This window comes from Chiloscyllium plagiosum, chromosome 27, assembly GCF_004010195.1.
Source record: "Chiloscyllium plagiosum isolate BGI_BamShark_2017 chromosome 27, ASM401019v2, whole genome shotgun sequence".
Taxonomy (NCBI): domain Eukaryota; kingdom Metazoa; phylum Chordata; class Chondrichthyes; order Orectolobiformes; family Hemiscylliidae; genus Chiloscyllium; species Chiloscyllium plagiosum.
Window position 1 is genome coordinate 1,536,424 of NC_057736.1, and position 10,872 is coordinate 1,547,295.

The following is a 10,872-nucleotide window of genomic DNA, read 5'->3' on the forward strand; positions in this document are numbered from 1 at the left end:
GAGGGGAATTTGCAGGTGGTAATGTTCCCATGTATTTGCTGTCAGATTAGATTAGATTAGATTAGATTCAGTGTGGAAATAGGCCCTTCGGCCCAACAAGTCCACACCGACCCACAACCCACCCATTCCCCTACACTTACCCCTTTACCTAACACTACGGGCAATTTAGCCTGGCCAATTCACCTGACCTGCACATCTTTGGACTGTGGGAGGAAACCAGAGCACCCGGAGGAAACCCACGCAGACACGGGGAGAATGTGGAAACTCCACACTGTCAGTCGCCTGAGGTGGGAATTGAACCCGGGTCTCAGGCGCTGTGAGGCTAACCACTGTGCCACCCACCGTGTCCTTGTCCTTCTAGCTGGAAGTGGTTGTGGGTTTGGAATATGTTGTCTGAGGGATTTGGTAAATATCTGCAGCGCATCTTGTTGTTAGTAGCAACAGTGTGGACTGAGCATCGATAGTGGAGTGACTGAATGGCACCACATCCACAACCAATAACGTGGACTGCTTTGCCCTGAATGGTATCAAGCTTCAATGTAAGCCCTTTGAATTGCACAGACACACAGCTTGCACCTGATTCATCAGCCTGCTGAATTGGCACCGAATTCACTCTTTCAAACATCATTCCTTCCACTGTGGCAGCTGTGTAATACACAGATGCACTGCAGCAACTTGCTAAGGGTAAAGTCACCATTGTCTTTACCAGACCAGAAGTCTAAGTTCTCACGAGACAGAGAGAGACAGCTGATGATGGTTTTAACCTGAGGGTGACCACCTCTCAGGTGAGGGGAGAGGTTGAGAATGAGAACTCTTCATCTGGCATGGTGATTGAATCCCTGCCGATGGCATTACTTTGAATCACACACCAGCTGTTGGTTTAGCTCGGTTAGCAACTCTCTAAATCTCTGTAAGGCTCCTTCAACAGCACCTTCCAAACTCATGACCTCTGCCATCTAGCTGGTCAAGTGGAGAAAACTGATGGAACCTCATAAACTGCAAGTCCCTCTCCAAGCCACTCCCCATCCTGTCCTGAAAGTCTATCATCATTCCTTCAATGAGATTGGGTCACAATCGTGTCCGTTTATCAGTCAGTTTGAAACGGTGGCGCAGTGTCACTTTCTCAAGGGCAGATGAGTGTGAATAATAAATGCTGACCTTGTCAAGAGTAATTCACCTCTTGTAAATGAGATTTTGTAGAAAACCTAAGAGCATCATTGCTCTGGCACCATGTCCAGGAGAATGCCAGAGGAACATATCTGGAACAGCAGTTGATTACCTCCATTTATAACTCCACTCCAGAGCAATAGAGCAAAACTCTCACCTAAATGTTTTGCACTTGACATGCAAATAAATATCCCACAAGTTACATTTGATGCTTTTCCACATTTTTAAAGTTCTCGTTGATTGCACTGTGTTCATTGCCACATTTGGTGCATCACACAATGAGCATTCTGAAGTCCAATTGTTGATTTGAAATGTGTTGGCAAAAAAAATCCAAACTTCACTGAACTACGATATAAATATGTTTTCAACAGATACTGACAATCTGAATTGAAAAAAGACACCAATGGATTTTATTTACTGTCCTTCTCATGGTAGCTGGATTTGTAATTATAGGAATTTTGATTAGCAAGAAATCCATTTCACCAGCACAATGACATTACACGAGCTGCCAGCCTTTGAGCAACTGCGTATGGAGGGACAGCACTTGTTTCCACAAGCAAATACATTTCTGTCAGGTAGGAGTGAGTGGCTGTTAACACTCCTGTAAGCAGCTGAGATGATGAAAAATACTCGAAAGATCTCAGTTTGTTGAAAAGTGGAGTGTGAGAATTGTGACTAAAATGCAACAGCTTTCACCATGTGTCCGAGCTCCCGTTCAGTCTGACTTCCTTGTTGTGAATATGGAAATAAAACAGGGTGAAAGACTCGCAGGGTTATTTGAGATCAGTTCAATATATATTGTTGCACACCAAATACTTTTAATACTGCTTCTGTTTGATGGAATTTGCACATGGGGAAAGATGAAAATAGTGCGAATTACTGTTACCTTGTGGATTTCCAGACCAGAAGGACAGGAAGGGACCTGTTCACTGCTCTCTGTCCTGTTGCGACTCTGCGGATTGGTTTATATCAGGGATGCAGTTTGCATCTTCTCCAGGTAAGAAAAAGTTAAAAATCAAATGCATTTATCGTTGGAAAGTGGTCAAACAATTCTTGGTTTCAGTACAATAGTGATAGAGGGTGTTTGACTGCCAGAGAATTTGCAGGTAATAAGGAATAAAATAATTTCAAGGAAACACTGACATGAAGCATATTATCTGGAGTTTCATTTTGAATGGTCACTTGACATAAGGGTCCACAGCATTGAAAATTGCTAAACTGACTGTAAAGTTGCCTATTTAAGGAATAAAAGGAAAAGTATACTGGTGAATTCATGAACACAAATAAAACGAGCTAAAGAGGAGCTAATAAGTGAACAAAATCAACCATACCCTACAGCCCCAGAATCATGATGGAAAAGGTAGCAGTTGACTGGAAAATTCAAAGACTCTCAATCAACTTCAGCTACACTATTCACCAACCTGTGTCACTGTTTGTAGTGTGGGATTGTGTTCAAATAACGTCCCAAATCGGTGAGTGGTGAAAATCGCCTCTTTATTCAGCAATCACACCACAAGTCTGAGACAGTCATAGAATCCTGAAATACAGATCTTACAAAAGCCTCATTATACACAGTTCTTACATATCATTACTGTCGTGTTACAGTTTTTGTCTGTAGTACCGAAGGATTTGGAGGGCTTCTGTCCTTGGAGACAGGAGATGGGTTAAAAATGTGCTGCTGGCTGCTACTCCTAATGGGATGTCCATCTGGTCTGCTTGAATAATTGGAGGGGTTAGTTCATTGTCTTTTGAGTTAGTAAATATTAATAAAAATACTGTCTATATGCTCTAAGTTAGAAATTGTAATAAAAGAATAAAGGATATGAAACTGATAACTGCAGCTGTGTGATGAGATTTATTTACTCGGTGAAAACAATGACTGCAGTTGCTTGAAACCAGATTCTGGATTAGTGGTGCTGGAAAGCACAGCAGTTCAGGCAGTGTCCGAGGAGCAGTAAAATTTGCCGATATGAGGTTCATTCATGCAACTTCATGCAAACGCTGTTTTGTCAGTTAGTTTTTTAAAGGGATAATGGCCCAATTCAAAGGTATTTAACAGGTAGTGTTTAGTGGAGACTTGATGGGGATGGTATTGTTCTGTATGCTGAGGTAAACACTGCTTGTAACAGGGGCTGAGAAGGTGTGGGAATGCAGTGATGGGTTTGAAAGGGCTGCTTTGAAACCTGGACACTACAGAACTATAGTTTTATGAAGTAATGAAAGAAACCATGTTATTATACATAACAGGTTAGTCAAGGGTTATGAATGAATGAACGGGAACCTGGTATTAATTAATATAGCAAGCTGGTGAGTCTCTTTATAAAGAGAGCTCATAACACAGTAGCCCACAGGTGACTATAATGAAAGTGGAGTACCTGCACTGCAGTCTCCAGTGCTGTTTACAGTATATGGGTCTCAAGTGGGCTTTAACATGAGTATATAATGTAAAATCACCATAGTCTCAGAGGACTACCCTCTCATTAGAGAGAGATGATTGGTGGAGAGTTTAACCTGAGGTTACCATGCCTTGGTTGAGGAGGCAGGAACTGGAAAGTGAACTCACCAGTACAGGATTAAACTAATGCTGTTACAATCACTCTGTATTACAACCAGCCCTCCAGCCAACTGAGCTAATTAACACCCAGTGAATATGTACATGTTTATCACTTCTCTTTATTGCCCTTGTGAGTATCCATAAACATTTCCATGTACCACTGACTCGCATACTTGAATTTGTTAAACGTTGTTTCTGAAACACTCATGTCATTCCATCCTGTTTCCAAAGTTGTTTTTTGTTTGCCGTATTTTATTTCATGTGTAGATCATTCCTAATGAAGATGAGCTTTCCCTAACTAGCTTGAACCTGTATCCTCTACATGTATTTCTGGAAATTAATTTGAAGCTGCATTTTGGACTCCTACCTGAAAGATTGGAATGTGGAATGTGGATTGTTGCCTCCTGGTGGGAACTTTGCATTGATTTTTTTCCTCTTCCTGCTCTGAGGGAACTGGCATCAGAAATGTGAAGGTGTGTAGGTACTGGGACCAGATCAGCAATGTTATGTTTCAATCTGACCCAGGCATTTTACCACTTTTTTTATAAAAGACAGTGGACAAGTGTGAGACCTCAGATATTTAATGCTTTAAAGCTGCAAGATTCCACATCTTGAACAAACCAAAATAAACTTTGTTCATTCTGGATATTATGGTATAAATACTGTTGAATAGATAGCAAGGTTAGAACAGTAAGACAATGAGGTAAAGATCCAGACAGCGTTTAAAAGCCCATATGGTACTTCAATAGGAAATGTGGTCAAGACAAATCTCGCACCTTGCAGCGTAAAATGTTGGTGGAGAATATCTCTTCAATTTGTGCTTGTTCGCTCCATCTATTTAATTTCCTTGTTTTTTCTCTTTTGTATTTTTTCTTTCCCCATCTGTCTCTTCTTTCTTTCTACTTGGCCTCGGACTCCCAACCTCAGCGTGTACTTGGCGAGTTGTCCTCTCAGCCCAGTGGGGTGGTCTTTCACCCGGCTTGGCCTCAGCGTTGGCGTCTGGTCTCTTGTGATTCCAGAGTAGTCTCCCAACTTCAACAGCCTTTGAGGAGAAGCCTGGTGTGGTCTGGAGTCAAGGCCCAGTGTTGTCTGGGGTCAAGGCCTGGCATGGACTGGAGTCAAGGCCAGTGTAATCTGGAGGCTAGGTGTCAGCATGGACTGGATTGGAAGGACTGTTGTTCGGAATCTTTTATTTCTCTATTTTCTAATTTATTCCTATGATCCATACCGCTGGGCTTTTTATTTCTTTATTTTTCTATAGTTTTTGTCCTAAGAACTTGTACTGAAGAAGTTGTACCCAGGTACCTTGTACCTAAGATGAGGTTGTAAGTACTGACTTGTGATCCTTTCGCCGTACTCATGAGATTACATGGTGCGTGTATGGAATGAGCTGCTAGAGGAAGTGGCGTAGGATTGTAATTGTACTATGTTTAAAAGGCATCTGGATTGGTATATTAACAGGAAAGTTTTCCAGGAATATCAGCCAAATGTTGGCCGATGGGACTGGATTAATTTAGGATATCTGGTCGGCATGGCCCACTTGGACTGAAGAGACTGTTTCCATGCTGTAATTCTCCATGACCCTATGTGACAATAAAGCTAATTCAATTCATTTCAATTCACAGCCATTCCTAACATCATGTCAGTCATACAAATACAATTTATTTCAAAGTTTCAATGGAAGTAATTTTAATTTTGTCAGGGATTCTAAATCTTCATTGGGAAAGACCTAGCTTCAGAACTCCATTGCTAACAAACAGCTGCTGTGTCACACACTACCTCTACGGCTGGTAGATCACACACTCTTTCCTGAATATGCCTTCTACCACCTCCTCCTGGCCACAATTGCAGCTTGTCTGTAGAGAGCTTGCTTCAAGCTGGCACTGTCCTGGGTATCTTCAAGCTCCAATCATTGTCATCATCAAGGTCAGGTACAAAAGAGGTCTTTGGATATTTGGCAGCAGACGGGGAATGGCTGGGTAAAGGAATGTGACCAGCTACTGATACATTTGATTAAACACCCTGGTGTTCTGACCATTTCCTCAAGAGGTTCCAAAGTCCTGGTTTTCAGCTTTCCTGTTTACCCTACAGGCGCGAATGAGTTTGAATTTTACTTTGGTTTCTGCGTATGTCCTTCATCAGCCACTTTTTGTGTCAACCGTCAATCAGAGCTCCTCCTAACCAGCTGCTGCTATCTCTTACGGTCTTATAACGACAGAGAGAGATAGACAGGTTCTTCATTACTAAGGGGAGTAAGGGTGATGGGCAGAAGGCAGGAGAATGGGGTTGAGAAACATATCAGAAGAAAGTGAGGACTGCAGAGTCAAAGAGTGTGGTGCTGAAGGAATGAAGGGCTCATGCTTGAAATGTCGATTCTCCTGCTCCTTGCATGCTGCCTGACCGGCTGTGCTCTTCCAGCACCACACTCTTCAACGGCGATTGAGAAACATAACAGCCATGATTGAATGGTGAAGCAAACACAATGGGCTGAACAGCCTCATTCTGCTCCTATGTCTAATGATCTCGGAAGCTGCTTTGGGCCCTGTGCAGTTTGTGTCCATGGGGAATCAATAGTTTTAGTTTAAAATTGCAGCCCCAGTGATAGAACACAGAGCACCAATGGATACAGAGTTGGTGGCTGTGGTGAGGAAGTCAGCTGGGGATACACAGTATAACATTCAGGGAACATTGTGTTACAAGGGCAGCTACATGCATTCTGCCTCTGCACATTGATGGGGCTTTCAACAAGGCTTTCAGTTGGTCATTCCACACAGTTCAAGAGTCACAGAGCAGAGAGTTTTTGGGTGGGCACAGACTAAGGTGAAGTTTGCTCCCTTCAGGCTACACGTCAGTCACTGACTGAGGAGTGGTTTATACACTCGTGCAGGGCACAGATAAGGTAAACAGCAAAGGTCTTTTCCCTTGGGTAGGGGAGTTCAGAACTAGATGGCAGAATTTTAGGGTGAGAGGGAAAAGACTTAAACGGGACGTAAGGGACAACTTTTTCACACAGAGGATAGTTTGTTTGTGAAATGCACTGCCGAAGGATGTGGTCACTGCAGGTACAATTGCAACATTTAAAACACATTTGGACAAGTACTGGAATAGGAAGGGTTTAGAGGATATGGGTCAAATGCAGGCAAATGGGCCTGGTTTAATTTGGGATTATGGTCAGCATGGATGGGTTGGACTGAATGGTCTTTTTCCATTCTGTATGACTCGCTGAGTAGGGATTGGAGAAGCAATCCCGAAAATGGTGCTGCTGTAGAAGGTCAGAGCAGTTGAGAGTCAGAAATCCTGGGAGCCAATATGTGGATCTAAATGCTGTGGATAGGGCTCAGGAAAACAGGAATGTGGTCAGCCAGCGCTGGACATCAGAGAATACAAGTTCCCTGACTGGGGCTGTTGACCTGGTCCCATCAGGGAGTCCTGGCTGACGGATAAAAAAGGGAGTGTCAGAGATACTGTCACTCTGAGAGCTGACTCTGAAGGAGACTGTACTGGAGACAAGGACAGTTCCTGTGACAGGAAGCTGGCCTCTGTGGAGTTATTTGACCACCAGCAGTATTTGCTTAATTATTCCACCAGTGGGGGCTGTGCCTTCAACTGCTGAGATTTTAAATTCAAAATTCTCTCCTTTTCAGTATGGCTCCATTTCCTCTTTGAAGACAATCCTAAAATCTCTCTCTGACCATCTTTCTGTTCTGATATCCAATGTGACAGGTTTCTATCCCAATGGTCTGGGATAGTTCATTGTGGTAACAATGCGAGATACATTGAGGTTGTTGTTCATCAAACATGGCAAGATGTAAGCTGAAAAATGTGTTGCTGGAAAAGCGCAGCAGGTCAGGCAGCATCCAAGGAGCAGGAGAATCGACGTTTCAGGCATAAGCCCTTCTTCGGGCTTATGCCCAAAATGTCGATTCTCCTGCTCCTTGGATGCTGCCAGACCTGCTGAACTTTTCCAGCAACACATTTGTCAGCTCTGATCTCCAGCATCTACAGTCCTCACTTTCTCCATGGCAAGATGTAAAACAAACAAATTCACCAAAATGCTTAACTTCCTATCATTTTAATTACTTTCCTGACAAAGTCGATCTTCTTACATTGTCTTCAGTGAACTTTCCCTATGTTTTCCATTTGTCATGAACAATAAAGAGATCTGGAATGTGATGGGTTGGTTTTAAAAGTAATTGTGCAGATATGCGGGGAATAGTTCATGAGAATCAGTCAGTCAGAGAGTCATAGAGATGTACAGCATAGAAACAGACCCTTCGGTCTAACCCGTCCAGGCCAACCAGATATCCCAACCCAATCTAGTCCCACCTGCCAGCACCCGGCCCATATCCCTCCAAACCCTTATTATTCATATATCCATCCAGACGCCTTTTAAATGCTACAATTGTACCAGCCTCCACCACTTCCTCTGGCAGCTCATTCCATACACGTACCACCCTCTGAGTGAAAAAGTTGCCCCTTAGGTCTCTTTTAAATCTTTCCCCTCTCACCCTAAACCTATGCCCTCTAGTTCTAGGCTCCCCTACACTGGGGAAAAGACTTTGCCTATTTACCCTGTACATGCCCTCATGATTTTATAAACCTCTATAAGGTCACCCCTTAGCCTCCAATGCTCCAAGGAAAACAGCCCGAGCCTATTCAACCTCTCCCTATAGCAAAAATCCTCCAACCCTAGAACATCCTTGTAAATCTTTTCGCAATTCTTTCAAGTTTCACAACATCCTTCCGATTGGAAGGAGACCACAGTTTCATGCAATATTCCAAAATGGCTGAACCAATGTCCTGTACAGCCGCAACATGACCTCCCAACTCCTGTACTCAATACTCTGACTAATAAAGGAAAGAATACCAAACGCTGCCTTCACTATCCTATCTACCTGTGACTCCACTTTCATGGAGCAATGAGCCTGCACTCCAAGGTCTCTTTGTTCAGCAACACTCCCTAGGACCTTACCATTAAATGTTTAAAGTCCTGTTAAAATTTGCTTTCCTAAGATGCAGCACTTTGCATTTATCTGAATTAAACTCCATCTGCCATTCCTCGACCCATTGGCCCATCTGGTTAAGATCCCGTTGTAATCTTCTTCGCTGTCCACTACACCTCCAATTTTGGTGCCATCTGCAAACTTACTAACTGTACCTCTTATGCTCACATCCATATCATTTACGCAAATAACAAAAGGTTATGGACCCAGCACCGATCCTTGTGGCACTCCACTGGTCACAGGCCTCTAGTCTGAACAGCAGCCCTCCACCACCACCCTCTGTCTTCTACCTTTGAGCCAGTTCTGTATCCAAATGGCTAGTTCTCCCTGTTATTCCATGAGATAGTCATAGAGTCATAGTCATAGAAATGTACAGCATGGAAACAGACCCTTCGGTCCAACCCGTCCATGCCGACCAGATATCCCAACCCAATCTAGTCCCACCTGCCAGCACCCGGCCCATATCCTTCCAAACCCTTCCTATTCATATACCCATCCAAATGCCTTTTAAATGCTACAATTGTACCAGCCTCCACCACATCCTCTGTCAGCTCATTCCATACATGTACCATCCTCTGTGTGAAAAAGTTGCCCCTTAGGTCTCTTTTATATCTTTCCCCTCTCACCCTAAACCTATGCTCTCTAGTTCTGGCCTCCCCGACCCCAGGGAAAAGACTTTGCTTATTTACTCTATCCATGCCCCTCATAATTTTGTAAACCTCTATAAGGTCACCCCTCAGCCTCCGATACTCCAGGAAAAAACAGCCCCAGCCTGTTCAGCCTCTCCCTACAGCTCAAATCCTCCAGAGCTGAGGAGAGTTGGACCCAATTAATACAGTGCTTCCTCTGTTATGCTTATATCTCCTGACCCATAACTTTTTCAGCTGCTTTTGCTTTGTGAGGATTGTTATTCTATTATTTTCACAGCCTTTAAACGTACTGACAGTTGCTTTGAGTCCTTCTCTCGATGAATTAGAGTCATATTGTAGCATACAGATACAATACATTCCTTCAATCACATTCCAACTCAATACTTACATTTTTACGACTAGCAATGGCCTGTTGCAGCCACAAGAGTTCCATTGCGAGGCTGCTTCTGTACTTCTGTATCCCTTCGAGTGTTGTTGGCATTTCTTTCCTTTGCCATTTACACAAATATTCTACAAATTCAGATATGTACGTTTGTGAGTATGTATCCTTTCACCAGTTTGTTCTTCTACATAGTTAAAATTCAGTGTTAAAATGGAAAGGAGTGTTTTTATTCAAAACTTACACCCATTTAAAATAAACTATATACACTCATTTCATATTCACATTTTTAAAAATCAAAGCAAGTGGAGCTGAATCTGTGATAGACACATGGTTCAAAACAGCTTTCTAGTAGTGCAATCCAACCTTGCTAACCAGTCTCCAATGGGGAACTTTGTCAAACGCCTTACTGAAGTCCGTATGGATCACGTGTACTGCTCTGTCCTCCTCAATCCTCTTTGTTACTTCTTCAAAAAGCTCAAACACGTTTGTGAGACATAATTTCCCACGCACAAAGCCATGTTGACTATCCTCAATCAGTCCTTGCCTTTCCAAATATATTTACATCCTGTCCCTCAGGACTCCCTCCAACAACTTGCCCACTACCGAGGTCAGGCTCATTGGGTGTATAGTTACCTGGCTTGTCCTTACCACCCTTCTTAAACAGTGGCACCATGTTAGCCAAACTCCAGTCTTCCAGCACTTCACCTGTGACTATCGATGATACAAATATCTCAGTAAGGGGCCCAGCAATCACTTCCCTAGCTTCCCACAGAGTTCTAGGGTACACCTGATCAGGTCTTGGGGATTTATCCACTTTCATGCATTTCAAGACATCCAGCACTTCCTCCTCTGTGATATGGACACTTTTCAAGATGTCACCATCTATTTCCCTTCATTCTATATCTTCCAAGTCCTTTTCCAGAGTAAAAACACTGATGCAAAATACTCAATTAATAAGACCATAAGACATAGGAGTGGAAGTAAGGCCATTCGGCCCATCGAGTCCACTCCGCCATTCAATCATGGCTGATGCGCATTTCAGCTCCACTTACCAGCGTTCTCCCCGTAGCCCTTAATTCCTCGAGACAACAAGAATCTATCAATCTCGGCCTTCAA

General features: G+C 43.1%; 1 long non-coding RNA gene across 1 annotated transcript in view; it reads right to left on the reverse strand.

The window, feature by feature from the left end:
* Positions 1 to 817: 817 nt before the first annotated feature.
* Positions 818 to 10,872, reverse strand: part of LOC122563463 — a 23,956-nt gene continuing 13,901 nt past the window's right edge. The window contains exons 2-3 of the long non-coding RNA XR_006315616.1: positions 9,763 to 9,884; positions 818 to 5,304 (exon numbers count right to left, since the gene is read on the reverse strand). This is a non-coding gene — a long non-coding RNA (uncharacterized LOC122563463). The remainder of the gene's footprint in view (positions 5,305 to 9,762; positions 9,885 to 10,872) is intronic.